General features: G+C 55.8%; 1 long non-coding RNA gene across 1 annotated transcript; it reads right to left on the minus strand.

Annotated features, from left to right (window-relative positions):
* Positions 1-1,327: 1,327 nt before the first annotated feature.
* LOC144739188 (uncharacterized) lies at positions 1,328-22,595 on the minus strand. The gene is made up of 5 exons (XR_013589371.1): positions 22,485-22,595; positions 15,405-15,499; positions 12,387-12,492; positions 3,051-3,130; positions 1,328-1,395 (listed from the first exon to the last, which is right to left on the minus strand). It is a non-coding gene; the product is annotated as an uncharacterized LOC144739188 (long non-coding RNA).
* Between the last annotated feature and the right edge of the window lie 5,333 nt (positions 22,596-27,928).

Raw genomic sequence — 27,928 nt, forward strand, 5'->3', positions numbered from 1 at the left:
TGAGTGAGTAGGTGAGTAGGTAGGTGAGTGGGTAGGTGAGTAGGTAGCTGAGTAGCTGGCTGAGTGGGTAGGTGAGTGAGTAGGTAGGTGAGTGGGTAGGTGAGTAGGTAGGTGAGTGAGTAGATGAGTGGGTAGGTGAGTGGGTAGCTGAGTGGGTAGGTGAGTGGGTAGGTGAGTGAGTAGGTAGGTGAGTGAGTAGCTGAGTGGGTAGGTGAGTGGGTAGATGAGTGGGTAGGTAGCTGAGTAGGTAGGTGAGTGGGTAGCTGAGTGAGTAGGTAGGTAGGTGAGTGAGTAGGTAGGTGAGTAGGTAGGTGAGTAGCTGAGTAGGTGAGTGAGTGGGTAGGTGAGTGGGTAGGTGAGTGAGTAGCTGAGTGGGTAGGTGAGTGAGTGGGTAGGTGAGTGGGTACCTTGCTGTGAGAGTCGATGCGTGCGTTGACGAGACCGTCGAGGATCAGCGTCATCACCTCATCCTCCAGACTCGCCACGCTCGTGTTGAAGGCGGACGCCATGCAGGACATCTCGGCCGACAGGTAGGGAGAGAAATACTGCGGAGAGCGGGAGGGTAGGTGGGTGAGTGGGTGAGTGGGTGAGTGGGTGGGTGGGTGGGTGAGTGGGTGGGTGGGTGGGTAGGTGGGTGGGTGGGTGAGTGGGTGAGTGGGTGGGTGGGTGGGTGAGTGGGTGGGTGGGTGAGTGGGTGAGTGGGTGGGTGAGTGGGTGAGTGGGTGGGTGGGTGGGTGAGTGGGTGGGTGGGTGAGTGGGTGAGTGGGTGAGTGGGTGGGTGGGTGGGTGGGTGGGTGGGTGAGTGGGTGGGTGGGTGGGTAGGTGGGTGGGTGGGTGAGTGGGTGAGTGGGTGGGTGGGTGGGTAGGTGGGTGGGTGGGTGGGTGAGTGGGTGGGTGAGTGAGTGAGTGGGTGGGTGGGTGAGTGAGTGGGTGAGTGGGTGGGTGGGTGGGTGGGTGAGTGGGTGGGTGGGTGGGTGAGTGAGTGGGTGAGTGGGTGGGTGGGTGGGTGAGTGAGTGGGTGAGTGGGTGGGTGAGTGGGTGGGTGAGTGGGTGGGTGGGTGGGTGAGTGGGTGAGTGGGTGGGTGGGTGGGTGAGTGAGTGGGTGGGTGGGTGAGTGGGTGGGTGGGTGAGTGAGTGGGTGGGTGGGGGAGTGGGTGAGTGGGTGAGTGGGTGGGTGGGTGGGTGAGTGAGTGGGTGGGTGGGTGAGTGAGTGGGTGGGTGGGTGGGTGAGTGGGTGAGTGGGTGGGTGGGTGAGTGGGGTGAGTGGGTGGGTGGGTGGGTGAGTGAGTGGGTGGGTGGGTGAGTGGGTGGGTGGGTGAGTGAGTGAGTGGGTGGGTGAGTGTTGAAGGCGGACGCCATGCAGGACATCTCGGCCGACAGGTAGGGAGAGAAATACTGCGGAGAGCGGGAGGGTAGGTGAGTGGGTGGGTGGGTGGGTAGGTGAGTGGGTGGGTGGGTGAGTGGGTGGGTGGGTGGGTAGGTGAGTGGGTGGGTGGGTGAGTGGGTGGGTGGGTAGGTGAGTGGGTGGGTGAGTGGGTGGGTGGGTGGGTGGGTGAGTGGGTGGGTGGGTGGGTGAGTGGGTGGGTGGGTGGGTGGGTGAGTGGGTAGGTGAGTGGGTGGGTGGGTGAGTGGGTAGGTGAGTGGGTGGATGGGTGGGTGGGTGAGTGGGTGGGTGGGTGAGTGGGTAGGTGAGTGGGTGGGTGGGTGGGAGGGTGAGTGAGTGGGTGAGTGGGTGGGTGGGTGGGTGAGTGGGTGAGTGGGTGGGTGGGTGAGTGAGTGGGTGAGTGGGTGAGTGGGTGGGTGGGTGAGTGGGTAGGTGAGTGGGTGGGTGAGTGGGTGAGTGGGTGGGTGGGTGAGTGGGTGGGTGAGTGGGTGAGTGGGTGAGTGAGTGAGTGGGTGAGTGAGTGGGTGGGTGGGTGAGTGAGTGGGTGGGTGGGTGAGTGAGTGGGTGAGTGAGTGAGTGAGTGGGTGAGTGAGTGAGTGGGTGGGTGGGTGGTGAGTGGGTGGGTGGGTGAGTGGGTGAGTGGGTGGGTGAGTGGGTGAGTGAGTGGGTGGGTGAGTGGGTGAGTGAGTGAGTGGGTGGGTGGGTGAGTGAGTGAGTGAGTGAGTGGGTGAGTGAGTGGGTGAGTGGGTGGGTGGGTGGGTGGGTGAGTGAGTGAGTGAGTGAGTGGGTGAGTGAGTGGGTGAGTGAGTGAGTGAGTGGGTGGGTGGGTGAGTGAGTGGGTGGGTAGGTGAGTGTGTGGGTGAGTGGGTGAGTGAGTGAGTGAGTGGGTGGGTGGGTGAGTGGGTGAGTGGGTGGGTGAGTGGGTGGGTGAGTGAGTGGGTGAGTGGGTGGGTGGGTGGGTGAGTGAGTGGGTGGGTGGGTGGGTGAGTGGGTGAGTGAGTGGGTGAGTGGGTGAGGTGAGTGGGTGAGTGAGTGGGTGAGTGAGTGAGTGAGTGTGGGTGAGTGAGTGAGTGGTGTGAGTGGGTGAGTGGGTGGGTGAGTGAGTGAGTGAGTGGGTGAGTGGGTGAGTGAGTGGGTGAGTGAGTGGGTGAGTGGGTGGGTGAGTGAGTGAGTGGGTGAGTGGGTGAGTGAGTGGGTGAGTGATGGGTGAGTGGGTGAGTGAGTGGGGTGAGTGAGTGGGTGAGTGAGTGGGTGAGTGAGTGGGAGTGAGTGAGTGAGTGAGTGAGTGAGAGGGTGAGTGAGTGGGTGAGTGAGTGGGTGAGTGAGTGGGTGAGTGAGTGGGTGAGTGAGTGAGTGAGTGTGTGGGTGAGTGGGTGAGTGAGTGAGTGGGTGAGAGTGGGTGAGTGGGTGGGTGGGTGGTGAGTGGGTGGGTGGGTGGGTGGGTGAGAGTGGGTGGGTGGGTGGGTGAGGGTGGTAAGTGGTGGGTGGGTGGGTGGGTGAGTGAGTGGGTGGGTGAGTGGGTGGGTGGGTGGGTGGGTGAGTGGGTGGGTGGGTGAGGTGAGTGGGTGGGTGAGTGGGTGGGTGGGTGGGTGAGTGGGTGGGTAAGTGGGTGGGTGGGTGGGTGAGTGAGTGAGTAGGTGAGTGAGTAGGTGAGTGAGTGAGTCACCTGGATGAGTGCCCTGTTGCGTATCTGTGAGTAGAGCGTCTTGACGTGCGGAGCAAGTAGAGGTCAAGCATCAGGTTGTCCTGCAGACACCATCACCATCACTCACCATCACTCACCATCACTCACCATCACTCACCATCACGCTCACCATCACGCTCACCATCACACTCACCATCACACTCACCATCACTACACTCACCATCACTACACTCACCATCACCACGCTCACCACTACACTCATCATGAAGCTCACCATCACACTCACCATCACACTCACCATCACCACACTCACCACACTCACCACACTCACCACCACACTCACCATGAAGCTCACCACTATACTCACCACGCTCACCATCACGCTCACCACCACACTCACCACTATACTCATCACACTCACCACACTCACCATCACACTCACCACGCTCACCACCACACTCACCACTATACTCACCACACTCACCACACTCACCATCACACTCACCACCACACTCACCACGCTCACCACTATACTCACCACGCTCACCACACTCACCATCACACTCACCACGCTCACCACCACACTCACCACTATACTCACCACACTCACCACACTCACCATCACACTCACCACCACACTCACCACGCTCACCACTATACTCACCACGCTCACCACACTCACCATCACACTCACCACGCTCACCACCACACTCACCACTATACTCACCACACTCACCACACTCACCATCACACTCACCACGCTCACCACCACACTCACCACGCTCACCACCACACTCACCACCACACACTCACCACCACCACACTCACCACCACTACACTCACCACCACTACACTCACCACACCACACTCACCACCACTACACTCACCACCACCACACTCACCACCACTACACTCACCACCACTACACTCACCACCACTACACTCACCACCACCACACTCACCACCACCACACTCACCACCACCACACTCACCACCACTACACTCACCACCACTACACTCACCACCACCACACTCACCACCACCACACTCACCACCACCACACTCACCACCACTACACTCACCACCACTACACTCACCACACTCACCACCACTACACTCACCACCACCACACTCACCACCACTACACTCACCACCACCACACTCACCACCACTACACTCACCACCACCACACTCACCACCACCACACTCACCACCACTACACTCACCACCACACTCACCACCACTACACTCACCACCACTACACTCACCATCACTACACTCACCACCACCACACTCACCACCACTACACTCACCACCACCACACTCACCACCACTACACTCACCACCACACTCACCACCACTACACTCACCACCACCACACTCACCATCACCACACTCACCACCACTACACTCACCACCACCACACTCACCATCACCACACTCACCACCACTACACTCACCACCACACTCACCACCACTACACTCACCACCACCACACTCACCACCACCACACTCACCACCACACTCACCACCACACTCACCACCACACTCACCACCACACTCACCACCACTACACTCACCACCACCACACTCACCACCACACTCACCACCACACTCACCACCACTACACTCACCACCACCACACTCACCACCACACTCACCACCACACTCACCACCACACTCACCACCACACTCACCACCACTACACTCACCACTACTACACTCACCACCACACTCACCACCACCACACTCACCATCACACTCACCACCACACTCACCACCACACTCACCACCACACTCACCACCACACTCACCACCACTACACTCACCACTACTACACTCACCACCACACTCACCACCACCACACTCACCACCACTACACTCACCACCACTACACTCACCACACTCACCACCACTACACTCACCACCACCACACTCACCACCACCACACTCACCACCACACTCACCACCACACTCACCACCACACTCACCACCACACTCACCACCACTACACTCACCACCACCACACTCACCACCACCACACTCACCATCACCACACTCACCACCACTACACTCACCACCACCACACTCACCACCACCCACACTCACCATCACCACACTCACCACCACTACACTCACCACCACTACACTCACCACCACTACACTCACCACCACCACACTCACCACCACTACACTCACCACCACTACACTCACCACACTCACCACCACTACACTCACCACCACTACACTCACCACCACCACACTCACCACCACCACACTCACCACCACTACACTCACCACTACACTCACCACCACTACACTCACCACCACTACACTCACCACCACCCTACACTCACCACCACTACACTCACCACCACCACACTCACCACCACTACACTCACCACCACCACACTCACCACCACCCACACTCACCACCACCACACTCGCCACCACTACACTCACCACCACCACACTCACCACCACTACACTCACCACCACTACACTCACCACCACTACACTCACCACCACTACACTCACCACCACTACACTCACCACCACTACACTCACCACACTCACCACCACCACACTCACCACCACCACACTCGCCACCACTACACTCACCACCACCACACTCACCACCACTACACTCACCACCAGTACACTCACCACCACTACACTCACCCACCACTAGTACACTCACCACCACTACACTCACCACCACTACACTCACCATCACCACGCTCACCACCACCACACTCACCACCACCACACTCACCACCACTACACTCACCACCACTACACTCACCACCACTACACTCACCACCACTACACTCACCACTACACTCACCACCACCACACTCACCACCACTACACTCACCACCACTACACTCACCACCACTACACTCACCACCACTACACTCACCATCACACTCACCATCACCACGCTCACCACGCTCACCCACACTCACCACTACGCTCCCCACACTCTGTCTCTCTGTGTCTCTCTCTGTGTCTCTCTCTGTGTCTCTGTGTCTGTCTCTGTCTCTGTGTCTGTCTCTGTGTGTCTCTGTGTCTGTCTCTGTGTGTCTCTGTGTGTCCTCTGTGTGTGTCTCTATGTGTGTCTCTGTGTGTCTCTGTGTGTCTCTGTGTGTGTCTCTGTCTCTGTCTCTGTGTGTGTCTCTGTGTGTGTCTCTGTGTGTGTCTCTGTCTCTGTGTGTGTCTCTGTGTGTGTCTGTGTGTGTCTCTGTTTGTCTCTCTCTGTGTGTCTCTGTGTGTCTCTGTGTGTCTCTGTGTCTCTCTGTGTGTCTCTGTGGATCTCTGTGTCTGTGTGTGTGTCTCTGTGTGTCTCTGTGTGTGTCTCTGTGTCTCTGTGTGTCTCTGTCTCTCTGTGTGTCTCTGTGTGTATCTCTGTGTGTGTCTCTGTGTCTGTGTCTCTCTGTGTGTCTCTGTGTCTCTGTGTGTCTGTGTCTGTGTGTGTGTCTGTGTGTGTCTCTGCGTGTCTGTGTGTCTCTCTGTGTCTCTGTGTGTCTCTGTGTGTCTGTCTGTGTGTGTCTCTGTGTGTCTCTGTGTGTGTCTCTGTCTGTGTGTGTCTCTGTCTGTGTGTCTCTGTACCCTCATGTCATCCAGCATCTTGAGCGAGCTGGCGTACTTGTGTCTGTGTCTGTGTGTCTCTGTGTGTCTCTGTGTGTCTCTGTGTGTCTCTCTGTGTGTGTCTCTGTGTGTCTGTGTGTCTGTGTGTCTGTGTGTCTGTGTGTCTCTGTGTGTCTGTGTGTCTGTGTGTCTGTGTCTCTGTGTCTCTGTCTCTCTGTGTCTGTGTGTCTCTGTGTGTGTGTCTGTGTGTCTGTGTGTCTGTGTGTCTCTGTGTGTCTGTGTGTCTGTGTCTCTGTCTCTCTGTGTCTCTGTGTGTCTCTGTGTGTGTGTGTCTGTGTGTCTGTGTCTGTGTCTGTGTGTCTCTGTGTGTCTCTGTGTGTCTCTCTGTGTGTGTCTCTGTGTGTCTCTGTGTCTCTGTGTGTGTCTCTGTGTCTCTGTGTGTCTCTGTGTGTGTCTCTCTGTGTGTGTCTCTGTGTGTGTGTCTCTGTGTGTGTCTCTGTACCCTCATGTCATCCAGCATCTTGAGCGAGCTGGCGTACTTGTGTGTGTCTCTGTGTGTCTCTGTGTGTCTCTGTGTGTGTGTGTGTCTCTGTGTCTCTGTGTGTCTGTGTGTGTGTCTGTGTGTGTCTCTGTGTCTCTGTGTGTCTGTCTGTGTGTCTCTGTACCCTCATGTCATCCAGCATCTTGAGCGAGCTGGCGTACTTGTGTGTGTCTCTGTGTCTCTGTGTGTGTCTCTGTGTCTCTGTGTGTCTCTGTGTGTGTCTCTCTGTGTGTGTGTCTGTGTGTCTGTGTGTGTGTCTGTGTGTCTCTGTACCCTCATGTCATCCAGCATCTTGAGCGAGCTGACGTACTTGTGTCTCTGTGTGTCTCTCTGTGTGTGTCTCTCTGTGTGTCTCTGTGTGTCTCTGTGTCTCTGTGTGTCTCTGTGTGTGTCTGTGTGTGTCTCTGTGTCTCTGTCTCTCTGTCTGTGTGTCTCTGTACCCTCATGTCATCCAGCATCTTGAGCGAGCTGGCGTACTTGTGTCTGTGTGTGTCTCTGTGTGTGTGTGTGTCTCTGTGTCTCTGTGTGTGTCTCTGTGTGTCTCTGTGTGTCTGTGTCTCTGTGTGTCTGTGTGTCTGTGTGTCTCTGTCTCTCTGTGTCTCTGTGTGTCTCTCTGTGTGTGTGTCTGTGTGTCTGTGTGTGTGTCTGTGTGTCTCTGTGTGTGTCTGTGTACCCTCATGTCATCCAGCATCTTGAGCGAGCTGGCGTACTTGTGTCTGTGTGTCTCTCTGTGTGTGTCTCTGTCTGTGTGTGTCTCTGTGTCTCTGTCTCTCTGTCTGTGTGTCTCTGTACCCTCATGTCATCCAGCATCTTGAGCGAGCTGGCGTACTTGTGTGTGTCTCTGTGTGTGTCTCTGTGTGTCTGTGTGTGTGTGTCTCTGTGTCTCTGTCTCTCTGTCTGTGTGTGTCTCTGTACCCTCATGTCATCCAGCATCTTGAGCGAGCTGGCGTACTTGTGTGTGTCTCTGTGTGTGTCTCTGTGTGTGTCTCTGTGTGTGTGTGTGTCTCTGTGTGTCTCTCTGTGTGTCTGTCTGTGTGTCTGTGTGTCTGTCTGTGTGTCTCTGTACCCTCATGTCATCCAGCATCTTGAGCGAGCTGGCGTACTTGTGTGTGTCTCTGTGTGTGTCTCTGTGTGTGTCTCTGTGTTTGTCTCTGTGTGTGTCTCTGTGTGTGTGTGTGTCTCTGTCTGTGTGTCTCTGTGTGTGTGTCTGTGTGTCTGTGTGTCTGTCTGTGTGTGTCTGTGTACCCTCATGTCATCCAGCATCTTGAGCGAGCTGGCGTACTTGTGTGTGTCTCTGTGTGTGTCTCTGTGTGTGTGTCTCTGTGTGTGTGTCTCTGTGTGTGTCTCTGTGTGTCTCTCTGTGTGTGTGTCTGTGTGTCTGTGTGTGTGTCTGTGTGTCTCTGTACCCTCATGCCATCCAGCATCTTGAGCGAGCTGGCGTACTTGTGTGTGTCTCTGTGTGTGTCTCTGTGTGTGTGTCTCTGTGTGTGTGTCTCTGTGTGTGTCTCTGTGTGTCTCTCTGTGTGTGTGTCTGTGTGTCTCTGTGTGTGTCTCTCTGTGTGCGTGTCTGTGTGTCTGTGTCTGTGTGTGTCTGTCTGTGTGTGTGTCTCTGTGTGTGTGTCTGTGTCTGTGTGTCTGTGTCTGTGTGTGTGTCTCTGTCTGTGTGTCTCTGTGTGTGTGTCTGTGTGTCTGTGTGTCTGTCTGTGTGTGTCTGTGTACCCTCATGTCATCCAGCATCTTGAGCGAGCTGGCGTACTTGTGTGTCTCTCTGTGTGTGTGTCTGTGTGTGTCTGTGTGTCTCTCTGTGTGTGTCTCTGTCTGTGTGTGTCTCTGTGTCTCTGTGTGTCTGTCTGTGTGTCTCTGTACCCTCATGTCATCCAGCATCTTGAGCGAGCTGGCGTACTTGTGTGTGTCTCTGTGTGTGTCTCTGTGTGTCTCTGTGTGTCTCTCTGTGTGTGTCTCTGTCTGTGTGTGTCTCTGTGTCTCTGTGTGTCTGTCTGTGTGTCTCTGTACCCTCATGTCATCCAGCATCTTGAGCGAGCTGGCGTACTTGTGTGTGTCTCTGTGTGTGTCTCTGCGTGTCTGTGTGTCTCTGCGTCTCTGTGTGTCTCTGTGTCTCTGTGTGTCTCTCTGTGTGTGTCTGTGTGTCTCTGTGTCTCTGTGTGTCTCTGTGTGTGTCTCTCTGTGTGTGTCTGCGTGTCTGTGTGTCTGTCTGTGTGTGTCTGTGTACCCTCATGTCATCCAGCATCTTGAGCGAGCTGGCGTACTTGTGTGTCTCTCTGTGTGTGTCTCTGTGTGTGTGTCTGTGTGTCTCTGTGTGTGTCTGTGTACCCTCATGTCATCCAGCATCTTGAGCGAGCTGGCGTACTTGTGTGTCTCTCTGTGTGTGTCTCTGTGTGTCTCTGTGTGTCTCTCTGTGTGTGTCTCTGTCCCAAGCACCTGCCTGGGTATTTTGTACCATCGGGCACTCCGCCCCCACAACTCCCAATCGGTGATGGGGCAGTTGTGGAGAGAGTAGAGAGTTTCCCATACCTGGGCAGTGTGCTCATGACCGGCTCCAGTTTATCAGCAGAGGTCTCACTCCGAATCAGTCGAGCGGCAATATCTTTTCATCGGTTGTGTAACGCTGTGTGGAAGCTACCTGGTCTGTCGCTCCGCACGAAGCTTCAGGTCTTCTCGGCCACGGTCATTCCCTCCCTTCTCTATGCTTGCGAAACGTGGACCCCCCTAGTGGAGCATCTTCGCCGGTTGGAAACATTTAGGCTGGCCTGCCTACGATCCATCCTGGGTTTAACCAGGCTGGATTGTGTGAGGAGCTCACAAGTCCTTGAAAGATCTGGGCAAAGTCCCATCAGTGAGCTCCTCCGGCAGGCAAGGCTGCGTTGGCTGGGTCATGTAGCCCGCATGCCCAGCCACCGCATGCCTAAACAGCTTTTGTTCGGCCGGATCGAGGGGGCTAAACGGGCGCGGCACGGGCTAGAGAAGAGATGGAGTGATGTGGTACAGGAGGACGTGGAGCTGAGTGGACTTGCCGATGACTGGTACCAGCGGTGTCAAGATCGGCCTCAGTGGAGGAGGCTCGTGAAGGACGCTACTGGGCAGTTGGAGGCAGTCGCCCTCCAACAACAACGGAGGGCGGAGGAGCGACGCTCACAACAACGAGCGGAGCGCCGGGTGGCTAAAGCACAGCAAGTTGGCACAGTAGGGGGCACAGGTGGTGCATCAGCCAGTCATCTCGGTCATCTCGGTCAGTCGACCCGTGGCACCTGGGTCTGCCCCGTGACCTCCTGCCAGCGGGCGTTCGACACTTCACGTGGCCTCAAGGTGCACATGGCCTGGCACAAGCGTCGTGGTGACGTCACCGCCACTTAGTGGCGAATGGCGGTTGTTGTCTCTGTCTGTGTGTGTCTCTGTGTCTCTGTGTGTCTGTCTGTGTGTCTCTGTACCCTCATGTCATCCAGCATCTTGAGCGAGCTGGCGTACTTGTGTGTGTCTCTGTGTGTGTCTCTGTGTCTCTGTGTGTCTGTGTGTGTCTCTGTGTGTGTCTCTGTGTCTCTGTCTGTGTGTCTGTGTGTCTCTGTACCCTCATGTCATCCAGCATCTTGAGCGAGCTGGCGTACTTGTGTGTCTCTCTGTGTGTGTCTCTGTCTGTGTGTGTCTCTGTGTCTCTGTGTGTCTGTCTGTGTGTCTCTGTACCCTCATGTCATCCAGCATCTTGAGCGAGCTGGCGTACTTGTGTGTCTCTCTGTGTGTGTCTCTGTGTGTCTCTGTGTGTCTCTCTGTGTGTGTCTCTGTCTGTGTGTGTCTCTGTGTCTCTGTGTGTCTGTCTGTGTGTCTCTGTACCCTCATGTCATCCAGCATCTTGAGCGAGCTGGCGTACTTGTGTGTGTCTCTGTGTGTGTCTCTGTGTGTGTCTGTGTGTGTGTCTCTGTGTCTCTGTGTGTGTCTCTGTACCCTCATGTCATCCAGCATCTTGAGCGAGCTGGCGTACTTGTGTGTGTCTCTGTGTGTGTCTCTCTGTGTGTCTGTGTGTGTCTCTGTGTGTGTCTGTGTACCCTCATGTCATCCAGCATCTTGAGCGAGCTGGCGTACTTGTGTGTGTCTCTGTGTGTGTCTCTGTGTGTGTCTCTGTGTTTGTCTCTGTGTGTGTCTGTGTCTCTGTGTGTCTCTCTGTGTGTGTCTGTGTGTCTGTGTGTCTGTCTGTGTGTGTCTCTGTACCCTCATGTCATCCAGCATCTTGAGCGAGCTGGCGTACTTGTGTGTGTCTCTGTGTGTGTCTCTGCGTGTGTCTCTGCGTGTCTCTGCGTCTCTGTGTGTCTCTGTGTCTCTGTGTGTCTCTCTGTGTGTGTCTGTGTCTGTGTGTCTGTCTGTGTGTCTGTGTACCCTCATGTCATCCAGCATCTTGAGCGAGCTGGCGTACTTGTGTCTCTGTGTGTCTCTCTGTGTGTGTCTGTGTGTCTGTGTGTCTGTCTGTGTGTGTCTGTGTCTCTGTGTGTCTCTCTGTGTGTGTCTGTGTGTCTGTGTGTCTGTCTGTGTGTGTCTCTGTACCATCATGTCATCCAGCATCTTGAGCGAGCTGGCGTACTTGTGTGTCTCTCTGTGTGTGTCTCTGTGTGTGTCTCTGTGTGTGTCTGTGTGTCTGTGTGTCTCTGTGTGTGTCTCTGTACCCTCATGTCATCCAGCATCTTGAGCGAGCTGGCGTACTTGTGTGTGTCTCTGTGTGTGTCTCTGCGTGTCTGTGTGTCTCTGCGTCTCTGTGTGTCTCTGTGTCTCTGTGTGTCTCTCTGTGTGTGTCTGTGTGTCTGTGTGTGTGTCTGTGTGTGTCTGTGTACCCTCATGTCATCCAGCATCTTGAGCGAGCTGGCGTACTTGTGTGTGTCTCTGTGTGTGTCTCTGCGTGTCTCTGTGTCTCTGTGTCTCTGTGTGTCTCTGTGTGTGTCTCTGTGTGTGTCTGTGTGTCTGTGTGTCTCTGTGTGTGTCTCTGTACCCTCATGTCATCCAGCATCTTGAGCGAGCTGGCGTACTTGTGTGTGTCTCTGTGTGTGTCTCTGCGTGTCTGTGTGTCTGTGTGTCTGTGTGTGTCTGTGTACCCTCATGTCATCCAGCATCTTGAGCGAGCTGGCGTACTTGTGTGTGTCTCTGTGTGTGTCTCTGTGTGTGTCTCTGTGTGTGTGTGTGTCTCTGTGTGTCTGTGTCTCTGTGTGTCTGTCTGTGTGTCTGTGTACCCTCATGTCATCCAGCATCTTGAGCGAGCTGGCGTACTTGGACTCGTAGAACTTGAAGATGACGTCCCGGACCTGCGGCTCCAGCTCCAGGAAGAGCTTAAACGAACTGGCGGAGAGAGACACACACAGAGACAGAGAGACACAGAGAGACACAGAGAGAGAGACACAGAGAGAGAGACACAGAGAGAGACAGAGAGAGACAGAGAGAGACACAGAGAGAGAGACACAGAGAGAGACACAGAGAGAGACAGAGAGACACAGTGAGACACAGAGAGAGACACAGAGAGAGAGACACAGAGAGAGACACAGAGAGAGACACAGAGAGAGACACACACAGAGACAGAGAGACACAGAGAGACACAGAGAGAGAGACACAGAGAGAGAGACACAGAGAGAGACAGAGAGAGACAGAGAGAGACACCGTGAGAGAGACAGAGAGAGACAGAGAGAGACACCGTGAGAGAGACACAGAGAGAGAGACACAGAGAGAGACAGAGAGAGACAGAGAGAGACACCGTGAGAGAGACAGAGAGAGAGAGACACAGAGAGAGACAGAGAGAGACAGAGAGACACAGAGAGAGAGACACAGAGAGAGACACAGAGAGAGACACAGAGAGAGACAGAGAGAGACAGAGAGACACAGAGAGAGAGACACAGAGAGAGACACAGAGAGAGACACAGATACAGAAAGACAGAGACACCGTGAGAGACACAGAGAGAGACACAGAGAGAGACACAGATACAGAGAGAGACACACAGAGAGAGAGACACACAGAGAGACAGAGAGAGACACAGAGACACACACTCTCTCCCCGTGTCTCTCCCCGTGTCTCTCCCCGTGTCTCTCTCTGTGTCTCTCTCCCCCGTGTCCCTCTCTGTCTCTCTCTCCGTGTGTGTGTCTGTCTGTGTGTGTGTCTGTGTGTGTGTGTGTCTGTGTGTGTGTCTGTGTGTGTGTGTCTGTGTGTGTCTGTCTGTGTGTGTGTGTGTCTGTGTGTGTGTGTCTGTGTGTGTCTGTCTGTGTGTGTGTGTGTCTGTGTGTGTGTGTGTCTGTGCGTGTGTGTGTGTCTGTGCGTGTGTGTGTGTCTGTGTATGTGTGTCACTGTGTGTGTGTGTGTGTCACTGTGTATGTGTGTCACTGTGTGTGTGTGTCTGTGTGTGTCTGTGTGTCTGTGTCTGTGTATGTGTGTGTGTGTCTGTGTGTGTGTCTGTGTGTGTGTGTCTGTGTGTGTGTGTGTGTCTGTGTGTGTGTGTCTGTGTGTGTGTGTGTGTGTCTGTGTGTGTGTGTCTGTGTGTGTGTCTGTGTGTGTGTGTCTGTGTGTGTGTGTCTGTGTGTGTGTGTCTGTGTGTGTGTCTGTGTGTGTGTGTCTGTGTATGTGTCTGTGCGTGTGTGTGTCACTGTGTGTGTGTGTGTGTCACTGTGTGTGTGTCTGTGTGTGTCGCTGTGTGTGTGTGTGTCTGTGTGTGTGTGTCTGTGTGTGTGTGTCTGTGTGTGTGTGTCTGTGTATGTGTCTGTGCGTGTGTGTGTCACTGTGTGTGTGTGTGTCACTGTGTGTGTGTCTGTGTGTGTCGCTGTGTGTGTGTGTGTCTGTGTGTGTGTGTCTGTGTGTGTGTGTCTGTGTGTGTGTGTCTGTGTGTGTGTGTCTGTGTATGTGTCTGTGCGTGTGTGTGTCACTGTGTGTGTGTGTGTCACTGTGTGTGTGTCTGTGTGTGTCGCTGTGTGTGTGTGTGTGTCTGTGTGTGTGTGTCTGTGTGTGTGTGTGTGTCTGTGTGTGTCTGTGTGTGTGTGTCTGTGTATGTGTCTGTGTGTGTGTGTGTGTCTGTGTGTGTGTGTGTCTGTGCGTGTGTGTGTGTCTGTGTGTGTGTGTGTCTGTGCGTGTGTGTGTGTCTGTGTATGTGTGTCACTGTGTGTGTGTGTGTCACTGTGTATGTGTGTCACTGTGTCTGTGTGTGTGTGTCTGTGTATGTGTGTGTGTGTCTGTGTGTGTGTGTGTCTGTGTGTGTGTGTGTCTGTGTGTGTGTGTGTCTGTGTGTGAGTGTGTCTGAGTGTGTGACTGTGTCTGTGTATGTGTGTGTGTGTCTGTCTGTGTCTGTCTAAGTCTGTGTGTGTTGCTGTGTGTGTGTGTCTGTGTATGTGTGTGTGTCTGTCTGTGTCTGTCTAAGTCTGTGTGTGTCGCTGTGTGTGTGTGTCTGTGTGTGTGTCTGTGTGTGTGTGTGTCACTGTGTGTGTGTGTGTCTGTGTGTGTGTCTGTGTGTCTGTGCGTGTGTGTGTCTGTGTGTGTCTGTGTGTGTGTCTGTGTGTGTGTGTCACTGTGTGTGTGTGTCTGTGCGTGTGTGTGTGTGTCTGTGTGTGTGTCTGTGTGTGTGTGTGTCACTGTGTGTGTGTGTGTGTGTCTGTGTGTGTGTGTCACTGCGTGTGTGTCTGTGTGTGTCTGTGTGTGTGTGTCTGTGTGTGTGTCTGTGTGTGTGTCTGTGTGTGTGTGTCTGTGTGTGTGTGTCTGTGTGTGTGTGTGTCTGTGTGTGTGTGTGTCTGTGTGTGTGTGTGTCTGTGTGTGTCACTGTGTGTGTGTCACTGTGTGTGTGTCACTGTGTGTGTGTCACTGTGTGTGTGTCACTGTGTGTGTGTGTCTGTGTGTGTGTGTGTCACTGTGTGTGTCACTGTGTGTGTGTCACTGTGTGTGTGTCACTGTGTGTGTGTCACTGTGTGTGTGTGTCACTGTGTGTGTGTGTCTGTGTGTGTGTGTGTGTCACTGTGTGTGTCACTGTGTGTGTGTGTGTCACTGTGTGTGTGTGTCTGTGTGTGTGTGTGTCTGTGTGTGTGTCTGTGTGTGTCACTGTGTGTGTGTATGTGTGTCACTGTGTGTGTGTGTCTGTGTGTGTGTGTCTGTGTGTGTGTGTGTCTGTGTGTGTGTGTGTGTCTGTGTGTGTGTGTGTCTGTGTGTGTGTCTGTGTGTGTGTGTCTGTCTGTGTCTGTCTAAGTCTGTGTGTGTCGCTGTGTGTGTGTCGCTGTGTGTGTGTCACCTGCTGGAGATGATGTTCTTCTGAAGCTCCAAGCGGTCGAATGTGGCGAGGGCGCAGAGACCCCCATAGACAGCCACGTTGCTGGGGGACAGCAGCTGGGACACACACAGAGAGACACACACAGACTTAGACAGACACACACAGACACACACACACACAGACACACACACACACACAGACACACACAGACACACACACAGACACACACACACACACAGACACACAGACACACACACACACACACAGACACACACAGACACACAGTCACACACGGACACACACACAGACACACACACACACACACAGACACACACACACACAGACACACACACACAGACACACACACACACAGACACACACACACAGACACACACACACAGACACACACACAGTGACACACACAGACGTAGACAGACACAGACAGACACACACACACACACATACACAGTCACACACTCAGACACACTCACACACAGACACACACAGACACACACACACAGACACACACACACAGACTCACACACACTACCACACACACAGAGACACACACAGGTACACACAGGTACCCACACTACCACACACACACACACACTACCACACACACACAGGTACCCACACTACCACACTACCACACTACCACACACACACACACACTACCACACACACACACACACACTACCACACACACACAGGTACCCACACTACCACACTACCACACTACCACACACACACACACACTACCACACACACACACACACACTACCACACACACACAGGTACCCACACTACCACACTACCAACAGACTCACACACACTACCACACACACACAGGTACACACACTACCACACTACTACAGACACATACACTACCACACTACCACACACAGAGACACACAGAGGTACACACACTACCACACTACCACAGACTCACACACTCACACACACCACCACCACCACACCACCACTACCACCACGTGTCTCTCTCTCTCCGTGTTGTTGTTGTTGGCACCTCGGGGGAAGTCACACACACTACCACACACTACCACACACACACTACCACACACACACTACCACACACACACTCACACTACCACACACACACTCACACTACCACACACTACCACACACACACTACCACACACACACTCACACTACCACACACACTCACACACCACCACACTCCACACACCCACCACACTACCACCCACACACCACACTACCACACACCACACACTACCACACACTACCACACACACTACCACACACTACCACACACACACTACCACACACTACCACACACACACTACACACACTACCACACACACACTACCACACACTACCACACACACACACACTACCACACCTACCACACACACACTACCACACACTACCACACACACACACACTACCACACACTACCACACACACTACCACACACTACCACACACACACTACCACACACTACCACACACACACACACTACCACACACTACCACACACACACTACCACACACACACACACTACCACACACTACCACACACACACTACCACACACTACCACACACACACACACTACCACACACTACCACACACACACTACCACACACTACCACACACACACTACCACACACTACCACACACACACACACTACCACACACTACCACACACACACACCACTACACACACACACTACCACACACACACACACTACCACACACACTCACACTACCACACACACACTCACACTACCACACAACACTCACACTACCACACACACACACACTACCACACACACACTACCACACACACACACACACTACCACACACACACACACACACTACCACACACACACACACACTACCACACACACACACACTCACTACCACACACACACAGGTACCCACACTACCACACTACCACAGACTCACACACACTACCACACACACACAGGTACACACACTACCACACTACTACAGACACATACACTACCACACTACCACACACAGAGACACACAGAGGTACACACACTACCACACACTACCACACACACACACTACCACACACACACACACTACCACACACACACACACTACCACACACACACACACTACCACACACACACACACACTACCACACACACACACACACACTACCACACACACACACACTACCACACACACACACACTACCACACACTCACACACTACCACACACTACCACACACACACTACCACACACACACACACACACACTACCACACACACACACACACACACACACTCACACACTACCACACACTCACACACACACTACCACACACACTACCACACACTACCACACACACACACACACTACCACACACACACACACACTACCACACACACACACACACACTACCACACACTACCACACACACACACACTACACACACACACTACCACACACACACACTACCACACACACACCCACTACCACACGCTACCACACACACACTACCACACTCACACTACCACACTCACACTACCACACACACCACTACCACACACACTACCACACACACACACACACACTACCACACACTACCACACACACACACACACTACCACACACACACTACCACACGCTACCACACACACACACACACTACCACACACACACTACCACACGCTACCACACACACACTACCACACTCACACTACCACACACACACTACCACACACACTACCACACACACACACACACACTACCACACACTACCACACGCTACCACACACACACTACCACACACACACTACCACACACACACACTACCACACACACACACACACACTACCACACACTACCACACGCTACCACACACACACTACCACACACACGCTACCACACACACACTACCACACACACACTACCACACACTCACACACTACCACACACTCACACACTACCACACACTCACACACACACTCACACACTACCACACACACACACACACACACACACTACCACACACTACCACACGCTACCACACACACACTACCACACACACGCTACCACACACACACTACCACACACACACTACCACACACACACTACCACACACACACTACCACACACACACACACTACCACACGCTACCACACGCTACCACACACACACTACCACACACACACTACCACACACACACTACCACACACACTCACACACACTACCACACACTACCACACACTACCACACACTACCACACACACACTACCACACTCACACACACACTACCACACACACACTACCACACACACACACTACCACACACTACCACACACACACTACCACACACACACTACCACACACACACACACACACACTACCACACGCTACCACACACACACTACCACACACACCTACCACACACACACTACCACACACACACTACCACACACACACTACCACACACACACTACCACACACACACTACCACACACACACACACACTACCACACGCTACCACACGCTACCACACACACACTACCACACACACACTACCACACACTCACTACCACACACTCACACACTACCACACACTACCACACACTACCACACACTACACACACCACACTACCACACACACACACACACACCACACACACACACTACCACACACACCACACACACACTACCACACACACACACACACACTACACACCACACTACCACACACACACTACCCACACACACTACCACACACACACTACCACACACACACTACCACACACACACACACACACACTACCACACACTACCACACACACACTACCACACACTACCACACACACACTACCACACACACCTACCACACACACACTACCACACACACACTACCCACACCACACTACCACACACACACTACCACACACACACACACTACCACACACTACCACACACACACTACCACACACACACCTACCACACACACTACCACACACTCACACACTACCACACACACACTACCACACACACACTACCACACACTACCACACTACCACACACACACTACCACTCACACACTACCACACACTACCACACACACACACCCACCCACACACTACCACACACACACTACCACACACTCACACACTACCACACACACACTACCACACACACACACACTACCACACACACACTACCACACACTCACCACACACACACCACACACTCACACACACACACTACCACACACACACTACCACACACACACACACTACCACACACTACCACACACACACTACCACACACACACTACCACACACACCACTACCACACACTCACACACTACCACACACACACTACCACACACTACCACACACTACCACACACACACACACACTACCACACACACACTACCACACACACACACACTACCACACACACTACCACACACACACACACTACCACACACACACTACCACACACACACACACTACCACACACACACTACCACACACTCACACTACCACACACACACACTACCACACACACACACACTACCACACACACACACACTACCACACACACACACACACTACCACACACACACACACTACCACACACACACACACACTACCACACACACACACACACTACCACACACACACTCACTACCACACACACACACACTACCACACACACACACTACCACACACACACACACTACCACACACACACTACCACACACACACACACACTACCACACCACACACACTACACACACACACACTACCACACACACACACACTACCACACACACACACACTACCACACACACACACACACACTACCACACACACACACACACACACCACACACACACACACACTACCACACACACACACACACTACCACACACACACACACACTACCACACACACACACTACCACACACACACACACTACCACACACACACACACTACCACACACACACACACACCACACACACAACACACACCACACACACACACTACCACACACACACACACACACACCACATCACACACACACACACTACCACACACACACACTACCACACACACACACACACTACCACACACACACACACACACTACCACACACACACACACACTACCACACACACACACACTACCACACACACACACACTACCACACACACACACACTACCACACACACACACACACTACCACACACACAGGTACACACACTCACACACACTACCACACACACACACAGGTAACCACACACACACAGGTACCCACACTACCACACCACCACAGACTCACACACACACACTACCACACACACTACCACACACACACACCCTACCACACACACACACACTACCACACCACCACAGACTCACACACACACTACCACACACACTACCACACACACACACCCTACCACACACACACAGGTACACACACTCACACACACTACCACACACACACTACCACACACACACTACCACACACACACTACCACACACACACTACCACACACTCACAGACTCACACACACTCACACACACTACCACACACACACAGGTACACACACTCACACACACTACCACACACACACTACCACACACTCACAGACTCACACACACTCACACACTACCACAGACTCACACACACACTACCACACACACTACCACACACACACACACTACCACACACACACAGGTACACACACACACTACCACACACACTACCACACACACACACTACCACACACACACAGGTACACACACTACCACACACACACAGGTACACACACACACACTACCACACTACCACAGACTCACACACACACTACCACACACACTACCACACACTCACAGACTCACACACACTACCACACACACTACCACACACACACAGGTACCCACACTACCACACTACCACAGACTCACACACACACTACCACACACACAGGTACACACACTCACACACACTACCACACACACTACCACACACTCACAGACTCACACACACTACCACACACACACTACCACACTACCACAGATTCACACACACACTACCACACACACAGGTACACACACTCACACACACTACCACACACACTACCACACACTCACAGATTCACACACACTACCACACACACACTACCACACTACCACAGATTCACACACACACTACCACACACACTACCACACACACTACCACACACACACACACACTACCACACACACACAGGTACCCACACTACCACACCACCACAGACTCACACACACACTACCACACACACTACCACACACACTACCACACACACACACCCTACCACACACACACACACTACCACACACACACACACTACCACACACACACTCACTACCACACACACACAGGTACCCACACTACCACACCACCACAGACTCACACACACTCACACACTACCACAGACTCACACACACACTACCACACACTCACAGACTCACACACACTACCACACACACTACCACACACACACAGGTACCCACACTACCACACTACCACAGACTCACACACACACTACCACACACACAGGTACACACTCACACACACTACCACACACTCACAGACTCACACACACTACCACACACACACTACCACACTACCACAGATTCACACACACACTACCACACACACAGGTACACACACTCACACACACTACCACACACACACACACACTACCACACACACACACACAGGTACACACACTCACACACACTACCACAGACTCACACACACACACTCACTACCACTCACACACACACACCACCACCACACTACCACACACACAGACCACCACCACCACCACCACACCACCACGTGTCTCTCTCTCTCCGTGTTGTTGTTGTTGTTGATGTTGTTGGTGTTGTTGTTGATGTTGTTGTTGGTGTTGTTGATGTTGTTGGTGTTGTTGTTGTTGTTGGTGTTGTTGTTGATGTTGTTGGTGTTGTTGTTGGTGTTGTTGATGTTGTTGATGTTGTTGTTGATGTTGTTGATGTTGTTGTTGATGTTGATGTTGTTGATGTTGTTGTCACCTCAGGGAAGTCCGAGTGGTCGAACGAGGCGAGCAGGAAGCACTTGGCAGCCGCCTTGAACTTCTTAGTGGCCAGTTCAGCCAGACCTGGTGAGGGTGGTGAGGGTGGTGAGGGTGGTGAGTGTGGTGAGGGTGGTGAGGGTGGTGGGTGGTGGGGGTGGTGGGGTGGTGAGGGTGGTGAGGGTGGTGAGGGTGGTGAGGGTGGTGAGTGTGGTGAGGGTGGTGAGGGTGGTGGGGGTGGTGAGGGTGGTGGGGGTGGTGAGGGTGGTGAGGGGGGTGAGGGTGGTGAGGGTGGTGAGGGTGGTGGGGGTGGTGAGGGTGGTGAGGGGGGTGAGGGTGGTGAGGGTGGTGAGGGTGGTGAGTGTGGTGAGGGTGGTGAGTGTGGTGAGGGTGGTGAGGGTGGTGAGGGTGGTGAGGGTGGTGAGTGTGGTGAGGGTGGTGAGGGTGGTGAGGGTGGTGAGTGTGGTGAGGGTGGTGAGTGTGGTGAGGGTGGTGAGGGTGGTGAGGGTGGTGAGGGTGGTGAGGGTGGTGAGGGGGGTGAGGGTGGTGAGGGGGGTGAGGGTGGTGAGGGTGGTGAGGGGGGTGAGGGTGGTGAGGGGGGTGAGGGTGGTGAGGGTGGTGAGGGGGGTGAGGGTGGTGAGGGTGGTGAGGGGGGTGAGGGTGGTGAGGGTGGTGGGGGTGGTGAGGTGGGAGGGTGGTGAGGGTGGTGAGGGTGGTGAGGGGGGTGAGGGTGGTGGGGGTGGTGAGGGTGGTGAGGGGGGTGAGGGTGGTGAGGGTGGTGAGGGGGGTGAGGGTGGTGAGGGTGGTGGGGGTGGTGAGGGTGGGGAGGGTGGTGAGGGTGGTGAGGGGGGTGAGGGTGGTGAGGGTGGGGAGGGTGGTGAGGGTGGTGAAGGGGGTGAGGGTGGTGAGGGTGGTGAGTGTGGTGGGGGTGGTGAGGGGGGTGAGGGTGGTGAGGGTGGTGAGTGTGGTGAGGGTGGTGAGGGTGGTGAGGGTGGTGAGTGTGGTGAGGGTGGTGAGGGTGGTGGGGGTGGTGAGGGGGGGTGAGGGTGGTGAGGGTGGTGAGGGTGGTGAGGGTGGTGAGTGTGGTGAGGGTGGTGAGGGTGGTGAGGGTGGTGAGTGTGGTGAGGGTGGTGAGGGTGGTGGGGGTGGTGAGGGGGGTGAGGGTGGTGAGGGTGGTGAGGGTGGTGAGGGTGGTGAGGGTGGTGGGGGTGGTGAGGGTGGTGAGGGTGGTGAGGGTGGTGAGGGTGGTGAGGGTGGTGAGGGGGTGAGGGTGGTGAGGGTGGTGAGGGTGGTGAGGGTGGTGAGGGGGGTGAGGGTGGTGAGGGTGGTGAGTGTGGTGGGGGTGGTGAGGGGGGGTGAGGGTGGTGAGGGTGGTGAGGGTGGTGAGTGTGGTGGGGGTGGTGAGGGGGTGAGGGTGGTGAGGGGGGTGAGGGTGGTGAGGGTGGTGAGTGTGGTGGGGTGGTGAGGGGGTGAGGGTGGTGAGGGTGGTGAGGGTGGTGAGGGTGGTGAGGGGGGTGAGGGTGGTGAGGGTGGTGAGTGTGGTGGGGGTGGTGAGGGGGGTGAGGGTGGTGAGGGTGGTGAGGGTGGTGAGGGTGGTGAGGGGGGTGGGGGTGGTGAGGTGGTGGGGGTGGTGAGGGTGGGGAGGGTGGTGAGGGTGGTGAGGGTGGTGAGGTGGTGAGGGTGGTGAGGGTGGGTGAGGGTGGTGAGGGTGGTGAGGGGGGTGAGGGTGGTGAGGGGGGTGAGGGTGGTGAGGGTGGTGAGGGGGTGAGGGGTGAGGGTGGTGAGGGGGGTGAGGGTGGTGAGGGTGGTGGGGGTGGTGAGGGTGGGAGGGTGGTGAGGGTGGTGAGGGTGGTGAGGGGGGTGAGGGGTGGGGGGTGGTGAGGGTGGTGAGGGGGGTGAGGGTGGTGAGGGTGGTGAGGGGGGTGAGGGTGGTGAGGGTGGTGGGGGTGGTGAGGGTGGGGAGGGTGGTGAGGGTGGTGAGGGTGGGGAGGGTGGTGAGGGTGGTGAGGGGGGTGAGGGTGGTGAGGGTGGTGAGTGAGGTGGGGGTGGAGGGGGGTGAGGGTGGTGAGGGTGGTGAGGTGGTGAGGGTGGTGAGGGTGGTGAGGGTGGTGAGTGTGGTGAGGGTGGTGAGGGTGGGGGTGTGAGGGGGTGAGGGTGTGAGGGTGGTGAGGGTGGTGAGGGTGGTGGTGTGGTGAGGGTGGTGAGGGTGGTGAGGGTGGTGAGTGTGGTGAGGGTGGTGAGGGTGGTGAGGGTGGTGAGGGTGGTGAGGGTGGTGAGGGTGGTGAGGGTGGTGAGGGTGGTGAGGGTGGTGAGGGTGGTGAGGGTGGTGAGGGTGGTGAGGGTGGTGAGGGGGTGAGGGTGGTGAGGGTGGTGAGGGTGGTGAGGGTGGTGAGGGGGGTGAGGGTGGTGAGGGTGGTGAGTGTGGTGGGGGTGGTGAGGGTGGTGAGGGTGGTGAGGGTGGTGAGGGTGGTGAGTGTGGTGGGGTGGTGAGGGGTGGTGAGGGTGGTGAGGGGGGTGAGGGTGGTGAGGGTGGTGAGTGTGGTGGGGTGGTGAGGGGGGTGAGGGTGGTGAGGGTGGTGAGGGTGGTGAGGGTGGGTGAGGGTGGTGAGGGGGGTGAGGGTGGTGAGGGTGGTGAGTGTGGTGGGGGTGGTGAGGGGGGTGAGGGTGGTGAGGGTGGTGAGGGTGGTGAGGGTGGTGAGGGGGGTGAGGTGGTGAGGGGTGGGTGGTGAGGGTGGGGAGTGTGGTGAGGGTGGTGAGGGGGAGGGGGTGAGGGTGGTGAGGGGGGTGAGGTGGTGAGGGTGGTGAGGGGGGTGAGGGTGGTGAGGGTGGTGAGTGTGGTGAGGGTGGTGAGGGGGGTGAGGGTGGTGAGGGTGGGGTGGTGAGGGTGGTGAGGGTGGTGTGGGTGGTGAGGGGGGTGAGGGTGGTGAGGGTGGTGAGGGGGTGAGGTGGTGAGGGTGGTGAGGGTGGTGAGGTGGTGAGGGGGGTGAGGGTGGTGAGTGTGGTGGGGTGGTGGGTGGAGGGGTGGTGAGGGTGGTGAGGGTGGGGAGGGTGGTGAGGGGGGGGGTGGTGAGGGGGGTGAGGGGTGGTGAGGGTGGTGGGTGGTGAGGGTGGGGAGGGTGGTGAGGGTGGTGAGGGGGTGAGGGTGGTGAGGGTGGTGAGTGTGGTGGGGTGGTGAGGGGGGTGAGGGTGGTGAGGGTGGTGAGGGTGGTGAGGGTGGTGAGTGTGGTGGGGGGTGGTGAGGGGGGTGAGGGAAGTGAGGGTGGTGAGGGTGGTGAGGGTGGTGAGGGGGGTGAGGGTGGTGAGGGTGGTGAGTGTGGTGAGGGTGGGTGAGGGTGGTGAGGGTGGTGAGGGGGGTGAGGTGGTGAGGGTGGTGAGTGTGGTGGGGGTGGTGAGGGGGTGAGGGTGGTGAGGGTGGTGAGGGTGGTGAGGGTGGTGAGGGGGGTGAGGGTGGTGAGGGTGGTGGGGGTGGTGAGGGTGGGGAGGGTGGTGAGGGGTGGTGAGGGGGTGGTGAGGGTGGTGAGAGGGTGGTGAGTGTGGTGAGGGGTGAGGGTGGTGGGGGTGGTGAGGGTGGGGAGGGTGGTGAGGGTGGTGAGGGGGGTGAGGGGTGGTGAGGGTGGTGAGTGTGGTGAGGGTGGTGAGGGGGGTGAGGGGTGGTGAGGGGTGGTGGGAGGGTGGTGAGGGTGGTGAGGGGGGTGAGGGTGGTGAGGGTGGTGAGGGGGGTGAGGGTGGTGAGGGTGGTGAGTGTGGTGGGTGAGTGGGTGAGGGGGGGTGAGGGTGGTGAGGGTGGTGAGGGTGGTGGGGGTGGTGGGGGTGGTGAGGGTGGTGAGGGTGGTGAGTGTGGTGAGTGTGGTGAGGGTGGTGAGTGTGGTGAGTGTGGTGAGGGTGGTGAGTGTGGTGAGGGTGGTGAGTGTGGTGAGTGTGGTGAGGGTGGTGAGGGTGGTGAGGGTGGTGAGGGTGGTGAGTGTGGTGAGGGTGGTGAGTGTGGTGAGTGTGGTGAGGGTGGTGAGGGTGGTGAGTGTGGTGAGTGTGGTGAGGGTGGTGAGGGTGGTGAGGGTGGTGAGTGTGGTGAGTGTGGTGAGGGTGGTGAGTGTGGTGAGGGTGGTGAGGGTGGTGAGGGTGGTGAGGGTGGTGAGTGTGGTGAGGGTGGTGAGGGTGGTGAGTGTGGTGAGGGTGGTGAGGGTGGTGAGGGTGGTGAGGGTGGTGAGGGTGGTGAGTGTGGTGAGGGTGGTGAGGGTGGTGAGGGGTGGTGAGGGTGGTGAGGGGTGGTGAGGGTGGTGAGGGTGGTGAGTGTGGGTGAGTGTGGTGAGGGTGGTGAGGGTGGTGAGGGTGGTGAGTGTGGTGAGTGTGGTGAGGGTGGTGAGTGTGGTGAGGGTGGTGAGGGTGGTGAGGGTGGTGAGGGTGGTGAGTGTGGTGATGGTGGTGAGTGTGGTGAGTGTGGTGAGGGTGGTGAGGGTGGTGAGGGTGGGGTGGTGAGGGTGGTGAGTGTGGTGAGGGTGGTGAGGGTGGTGGGGGGTGGTGAGGGTGGTGAGGGGTGGTGAGGGTGGGTGGGTGGTGAGGTGTGGTGAGGGTGGTGAGGGTGGTGAGGGGTGGTGAGGGTGGTGAGTGTGGTGAGGGTGGTGAGGGTGGTGGGGGTGGTGAGGGTGGTGAGGGTGGTGAGGGTGGTGAGTGTGGTGGGGGTGGTGAGGGTGGTGAGGGTGGTGAGGGTGGTGAGGGTGGTGAGGGGTGGTGAGGGTGGTGAGGGTGGTGAGGGTGGTGAGTGTGGTGGTGAGTGTGGTGGTGAGTGTGGTGGTGAGTGTGGTGGTGAGTGTGGTGGTGAGTGTGGTGGTGAGTGGTGGTGAGCGTGGTGGTGAGTGTGGTGGTGAGTGTGGTGGTGAGTGTGGTGAGTGTGGTGGTGAGTGTGGTGGTGAGTGTAGTGGTGAGTGTGGTGGTGAGTGTGGTGGTGAGTGTGGTGGTGAGGGTGGTGAGTGTGGTGAGTGAGTGTGGTGGTGAGTGTGGTGGTGAGTGTGGTGGTGAGTGTGGTGAGTGAGTGTGGTGGTGAGTGTGGTGAGTGTGTGTGGTGGTGAGTGTGGTGGTGAGCGTGGTGGTGAGTGTGGTGGTGAGTGTGGTGGTGAGTGTGGTGAGTGTGGTGGTGAGTGTGGTGGTGAGTGTGGTGGTGAGTGTGGTGGTGAGTGTGGTGGTGAGTGTGGTGGTGAGTGTGGTGGTGGTGAGTGTGGTGGTGAGTGGGTGGTGAGTGTGGTGGTGAGTGTGGTGGTGAGTGTGGTGGTGAGTGTGGTGGTGAGTGTGGTGGTGAGTGTGGTGAGTGTGGTGGTGAGTGTGGTGGTGAGTGTGGTGAGTGTGGTGGTGAGTGTGGTGGTGAGTGTGGTGGTGAGTGTGGTGGTGAGTGTGGTGGTGAGTGTGGTGGTGAGTGTGGTGGTGAGTGTGGTGGTGAGTGTGGTGGTGAGTGTG

This window comes from Lampetra planeri, unplaced genomic scaffold, assembly GCF_965212315.1.
Source record: "Lampetra planeri unplaced genomic scaffold, kcLamPlan1.2.h2 scaffold_1359, whole genome shotgun sequence".
In the NCBI taxonomy this organism is placed as follows: domain Eukaryota; kingdom Metazoa; phylum Chordata; class Hyperoartia; order Petromyzontiformes; family Petromyzontidae; genus Lampetra; species Lampetra planeri.